Raw genomic sequence first — 7,387 nt, 5'->3', positions numbered from 1 at the left:
CCTCCAGACTGAGCCCTCGGGAACGGGGGGAGGTGGCCAGGAGAGAAAGGGATGCCTTTGGGCTCTGCTCCAAACTGGACAACAGTGCGACTCCTAGGACATGCTGTGCCTGCAGTGCGAATAACTGTCGGTCCACATGAGCACAAAAGGACTCATTCCCCTTGAATTTTTCCAGAAACCCTGTCAACTCTGCCCTTTTGTGCCCTGACTCCTGATACTTTCTTTTGCACCAGGTTTTCTCATTTCTTTATCTCCAGCATCTCACAGTGACGGCAGGATGTCAAAGTATCATGAAAACTGATAGAATGAAGAAATGAATGAAGAAGGTCAGTGGACAGGGCGCCCTCCCTCCTTGTACCTGAGGGTGTCAGCAGACAACCCCACGGAGATGGACTCCAGATGTCCTGCTGTTCCGACAGCTGTCCTAACTCTGGCCTTGCAGAATCTGCCTGAAGGATTCAGCAGAGACCTTTCTTGGCCTCCCCATCTCTTTCAAACATAAAAAGTAGAAGAGAGGAAAAGGAAGGGAAATATTCCCTAGAGAATGCCTCCTTTTGTTCCTTTGAAAGTCAATTTTCCTGTGTAGTTGTCTAGACTAAGCTCTCTGCTACACAAAATGAGCTTCTCCCTCCTGCGGAGGGCATGGCTCAGACTCTCCAATGCTGTCATCCCAGCAGAAAAGAGAACCACCGAGGAAGGTCTCTCAGAGGGGTCGAGGAACAGCCTCACCCCGGCTCCACTTCTGAGCAGACTTCCCAGGTGCGGGGTTCTTTGCCAACTGACTGCCAACTCCAGGGTGGAAAAGATATAAATCCTGGGTCTATCCACACAGCTCCTGGGAGAATCTGCATCTTTGGATCCAGCTTTTCATTGACACAGGAGACGGGGAGCTGTCAGGAGGGCCAAGAGAGTGGACAAACAGAGCCAACCAAGATGAAGTGGCACAGCCCACCTTTTTCTGGAGGGCCCCAAGCAGTCTTTTCTGGACCAGAGGATCTCTGCTTCTGGACACAGTGGAGTAGCAGGGACCAGTTCTGCCCTCCTGACCAAGACAACCAATAACAGACGGGATGTATGAAACAATGATTGCCAAGGCTCTGAACATCAGGAAACGAGAGACAGTGATCCATGAGGGATGGGGAACAAAGATCGCAATCTGTGCAGTTACTGCGGTTTGCTACCTTAAAAGAGTACCCAGGCTACGGAAACAGATGGAGCCTTCGGGTCTCTCTGAGTTGAAGAGTTGAAGTTGAGAGTTTGGGAGACCCCAGCAGCTAGAGATGAAGAACAGAGAACTAGAGAGGAGACAGCCAACTACATGGAGACAGAATTTCAGAGATCTGCAGGGCTCTCCTCAGGGTCTCAGCTGAACACAGGAAACCATACATGTAAGGAACCCAAGTCTCGGGGAAGAATTACTGAGAGGTTAGCAGTAACCACATGGCGGGGGGATCGGGCAGGAAAAGTGCCTCTTCCTATTCCAGACTGATTCACAGGTTACGGGGCAGAGGACACAGGACAATATTTAGTGCTAGGGAGTAATTAGTCCTAGAGTGAGCAGGACTGCGGGTCAGCCTAACAATTTTTTTTTTTTTTTTGCGGTACATGGGCCTCTCACTGCTGTGGCCTCTCCCGTTGCGGAGCACAGGCTCCGGACGCACAGGCTCAGCGGCCATGGCTCACGGGCCCAGCCGCTCCGCGGCATGTGGGATCCTCCCGGACCGGGGCACGAACCCGCGTCCCCTGCATCGGCAGGCGGACTCTCAGCCACTGCGCCACCAGGGAAGCCCAGCCCAACAAATTTTAAAGGCAAGACCCAAAAGAATCAAATTCAAATTGATGAATATAAAACAAGAAAGAGAGAGATGGCACACATTATAAGAAGTGACGTCACTACAGTTTCAACAGATAGTTAAAGGATAACAAAGAAATATTATCAACAAGTTTATGCCAACAAAGTTGACACCTTAAATGAAAAAAAAAATCCTCAAAGACACAAACCATCACAGGACCCTCATGAAGAAATAGGGAACTTGAATACGTACTATATCTATTAAAGAAATTGAAACTGTAGTTAAAAATCTTTCCACAAAGAAAATTGCAGTCTCAGATGACTTCCTTAGTAAAATATATCAAATATTTAAGAAGGAAATAATGCCAATTCTATATGAAATTTTTTCAGAAATTTGAAGAGGAAAGAATATTTCCCAACTCCAGTCATGAGTCAAGCCCAACACCAAAACTAATCAAAGACGTCAGTTCTCCCCAGACTGATCTACAGATTCCATGGAACCCCAACGAAACTTCTGGCAGGTTTTTTAGCAGAAACTGACAAACTGATTTTAAAATTCACATGGAAATGCAAGACCTTGCATAGCCAAAGAACTTTGAGAAACGAGAGCAAAGTTACAGAATTAACACTATCTAATTCTAAGGCTGTAATGAAGTTAGAGAACTCTATCTAATTCCAAGACTGTAATGAAGTTACAGAACTACCTAATTTCTAGACTGTAATGAAGTTAGAGAACTAACTCTATCTAACTCCAAGACTGTAATGAAGTTACAGAACTACCTAATTTCTAGACTGTAATGAAGTTAGAGAACTACCTAATTTCTAGACTGTAATGAAGTTAGAGAACTAACTCTATCTAACTCCAAGACTGTAATGAAGTTAGAGAACTAACTCTATCTAACTCCAAGACTGTAATGAAGTTAGAGAACTAACTCTATCTAACTCCAAGACCGTAATGAAGTTAGAGAACTAACTCTATCTAACTCCAAGACTGTAATGAAGTTAGAGAACTAACTCTAACTCCAAGACTGTAATGAAGTTAGAGAACTAACTCTATCTAATTCCAAGACTATAGTAAAGTGACTGCCATCAGGACTGTGGTCTTGGTGTAAAGACAGAGAAATGCATCCACGGGACAGAAGAGAGAATCTAGAAGTAGACCAACACATATATGAACAACTGGTTTTTGACAAATGTGCTAAGGAAATTCAGTGGAGAAGGGCTACTCTTTTCAACAAATGGCGCTGAAAAAATTGCACATCTGTATGCAAAATAATGGACTTCAAACCCTATCTCATAAGACATACAAAAATTAAAATGGACTGTAGACCTAAAAACAAAACCTAAAACTATAAACTTTTAGAAGGATCCATAGAGAAAAACTGATAAATTGGACTTTATTAAAATTAAAACTGTTCTTTGACAGACACTGTTTAGACATTGAAAAGACAGCTAAATACTGGTAGAAACTATTTGCAAATATCACATAGTTACCAGCGGGCTTTTACCCATAATATACAAAAACACCCATAATTCAATTGTAAGGGAACAAAAACCCAATTTAAAAGTTGGCAAAAGATTTGTAAAGCACTTCACCAAAGAAGATACCCTGATGGCAAACAAGCACATGAGCAGATACCTAACATCATTAGTTGTTAGGGAAAATGCAAATTAAAACCACAATGAGAAACCACTCTACACTTATTCAAATATATAAAATTAAAGACACTGGTTATATCTGGTGTCTGCAAGGATGCAGAGGGACCAGGCTCTCCCACGCTGCTGGTTCAAATGTAAAATGATGCAACCTTGGGAAGCACTTTGGCAGTTCCTTCAAAGGTTACACATACACCAGGATAGCAAGTGATCCAGCTATTCTTCTCCTAGGTATTTGCCCAAGATAAATGAAGGTGTATGTTTATAAAGACCTGTACTCAAATGTTCATCTCAACTTTATTTATAACAGCTCCAAATGGAAAGCAGCCCAAATATTGACCAACTAGTGAACAGATAGCCCGACTGTGCTATATCCTTGCAATGGAATACTATTTGACAGTAAAAAGAGGAACATACAGATGCACACATTCGGCTGAATCTCAAAATAATTATGATGAATGAAAGAAGCCAGAAAAAAGGCAGTATATTCTCCATGATACCATTTATAAAAAATATTGAAAGTATAAAGTAATCTACTGTGATAGAAAGCTGACCAGAGGTTCTTTAAGATCGAGAGGAGGATTACAAAGTGAAATGACAAAACTTTTGGGGGTTCTATGGCCATTATCTTTTTTTTTTTTTTTTTTTTGCGGTAGCGGGGCCCTCCCCTTTTTGGCCTCTTCCCTTTCGGGGCACAGGCTCCGGACGCGCAGGCTCAGCAGCCATGGCTCACGGGCCCAGACGCTCCGCGGCATACGGGATCCTCCCGGACCGGGTCGCGAACCCGTGTCCCCTGCATCGGCAGGCGGACTCTCAACCACTGCGCCACCAGGGAAGCCCTATGGCCATTATCTTGATGGTGATGGTTGGTGGGTATACAACTGTACCCTTTAAATATGTGTGGTTTCTTGTACATCAATTATATTTCAATAAAACTGTAAAAAAAAATAAAACATAAAAACAAAACAGACCACGAAGCAACCCCATGGGATTTGCACTGGGTTAGCTGTGGAGGTGCGTAGGGGGAGACAAAGCTGTATAGACTAGACACGAGGGTGCTCAGGGGCCAGTGACAGGGCCCTGGGTAGCGGGGCTGGCGCCTTCGGGGCCAGCAGGAAGGACGAGAGCTTTGAAGAGACTCTGTGAGGGCTGAGAACAAAAGTCAGGGAAGTCAGAAAGTTTATTTCGGGTTTGGCAGCTAGCAACTCAGACATTGAAATTCTGCTGGCAAAGTAGGTCCAACACGCCAGGCCAGGAAGTTCTCTGCCTTGTTAGCACTCAGAAGGCACTGCCCCCAAATGCTGCCTGTGCTAATCAGGGCTGAGTCCTCTCTATGTATCCGCTCCCAGATCTGACATCATTCTCAGGTGGCCCCAGCCCTGGGGCTGGCGGGGCGGGAGGCTGGTTTGGAAGCAGGATCCTGATTGCGCAATCAGAGATAATTGGCTTCTAGCTCTGATCTGTTTCTCCTCCGGCCCTGCTAGGAAAAGCTGCCTCCTTTGTTTCTAGCCCCACATTCCCTCACTGTCAGCTGCGGCACATTTTCGTCTCCTCCTGTCCCCTTGCCTCTTCCCTCCCCGACTTCACATAGCCCTTCACTCAGCTCAGGGCTGCTGACCGTCCAGTTTCCCTGCCTGGCCCTCTGCCTCGCCATGGACAGCATGTTCTCGAAGTGCCCCCTTCCAGATGGGCTGCTGGTCACCCTTGGAGACTGTTGCCCCTTCTGCTGTCCCTGGGCCATGCACTGGCTCCCCTTCTGTTTCCCTTGAGGGGCAGCTCCAGAGCACCTCCTGCTCCAGACTATTTCTTTAAAAATCTATCACCCTGTTTTCTCCTAAATCAGACGGTCAGCTTCCTGGGGGCTAGCCTTACAGCAGCTCCTGTCTGAGCCCCAAGATCCCTGAATCACTGAAAATGTCACTAGGATTTCTGCAGAATCCTAAGCAAAGCAGAACTCACTCATTCAGAAAAAAAAAAGAGAGAGAAAGAGGGAAAAAAGCCTGGGCTGTAATGACTTTGCACATCAATATGACCTATGTATGAAGCTGTTTGAGTTGTTAATGATTCTCTGTGAAACATCCAATACCACCCGGGACAAAGCACCTTACTCACCGCTAATGAATAGGTATACACAGAATACGAGATGGCTCCCAACCCTTTTCAGCTGCCTTTGATAACACAGGCCCCTGTATCATCCCCGCCGTATAATGAAAACCTCAGCCTGAATTGTATCAACGCAAATTACAGGCGCTGCCTGCGAGCTTGTATATTACAACTGATCTGTTGGACCAATAAAAAGCTACCCCATTAACAGCCTTGTCCACTTAACTATTAATAAGGCTCCCCAGGCCTCTCCTCGCCCCGCTGCGGCCTCCCCACGCCCCTCTTCCACTCAGCCCACTTAACCTCCCGCATGCAGACTCGACTAGGAAAGGGGCGCGGGTCGGCCTGAGGGTCTAGGAAATACAATTCACATAAAATAATACAAGGATGCTCTTCTGTGGGGAGCTGTGGTCCTTCAGGGAGGCCTCCCCCCGGAGTCTTGGGTGGGTGGCCTCAGGGCAGCGGAAGCAGGAGGAAGAGAAGGGCTGGGCGGTCCCCCCTGGGCATCCACTCTTAGCCCTGTCTTCCTGCTCTGTCCCACCAGCCCCTAAGCTCCTGTCCTGACATGTCCTCCACATTTGCTCCAGCTCCGGTCCTCTGCCTTCTCTGCTTCACTGGGAACCCGGGGGGACCCTCACCAAGACAAAGGGGGACGAGAGGGCATCCTGCTGCCAGCACGGCCCCAGGTCACCCGGGCTGGGAGGGTTCAGGGAGCCCCCAGTGCTCGGACGGGGTAGAGGACACCAACCAGGGTCTTTGGCTCAGAGCTCTGTGCTTTCAGAGTCGCTTTCCTTTACCCGTATTTTCTGGAGTGTTTTTTCTGTTTCCAGACCCACCTTGGTTTCTTGCATATAGTTCTACTGCACATTTTACCTAAATGCACCAGTTCTCTTCCTTTATTGAATAACAGCCCCCTGTTCACTTTAGAAGCAAGTGAAATGTACAGAATTGCACGATCACTAGAAGGAAACTTCTGGAAGAACTGCTCTGAAAGGGATTGCTCTTGCTAGCTAGCCTGACTTGCTGTGGCTGGCCCTCCTCCTGGTTATGGAACGGCATACGAGACCCGTGTTTAATAGTTGTCCACACGCTACTCATAATAACAAATACCAGCTGAAGTACTATTTACTCCTGCTTGTTACTGAGGGCCTTAGGACGGGCACAATGACCTTATGACCAGAGAGTGGTTGGCTGGTCGGTAGCCGGTTGACCAGAAGCCCACCCCAAGACCCCTATTCCTGTGCTGTTTCCCTTCCATAGTTTTCACCCCCATCTTGGAGCAGGAGGCGGTCATGAGGTCACCCCCTCGCCCTCCACAGCGGTGCTCTTTTCTAACAGCTGGTAGAGACCGGCTCAGCTTCCAGAGGGAAGGAGGGATTCCTCTCTTGCATGGAACACTCTGCTAAGGTGGTCCCTACCCAGTCACCCAGTCACATTTTCCATGTGGCAGATCACCAGCACTATCCTATGTAATTCTGGCAACAACTCAGGGTAGAGAATAAGATTCCCAAAAGATGGATGCAGAACCACTGAGGCCCTGTGGAGCTAAGGGCCCCGCCTAGAACGCGGCGGGCGTGCCTCCTAAGGTGGTCTTCCTCTTTCTCTGCTCTGCTGCCTTGCCCCGCCCCTGGTGCCACTGCAAATCAGGCTTCTTTGTTTTATTTAGGAAAAAACCATGAAGAATAAGTTATCTTCAAACTACAAGAGAAACAAAGGTAAGCAGAATGTAATCACGCAGGCTGGAGGCTTGCCATCTAACAGCTGCAGAATTCCATGGTGGAAAGTGGCGGTGTGTGTGTGTGTGTGTGTGTGTGTGTGTGTGTGTGTGTGTGTGTG

Source organism: Aethalodelphis obliquidens, unplaced genomic scaffold (assembly GCF_003676395.1).
Source record: "Aethalodelphis obliquidens isolate GAN/ISIS:26980383/991018 unplaced genomic scaffold, ASM367639v1 scaffold82, whole genome shotgun sequence".
Classification (NCBI taxonomy): Eukaryota; Metazoa; Chordata; class Mammalia; order Artiodactyla; family Delphinidae; genus Aethalodelphis; species Aethalodelphis obliquidens.
This window is presented reverse-complemented; position numbering follows the sequence as displayed.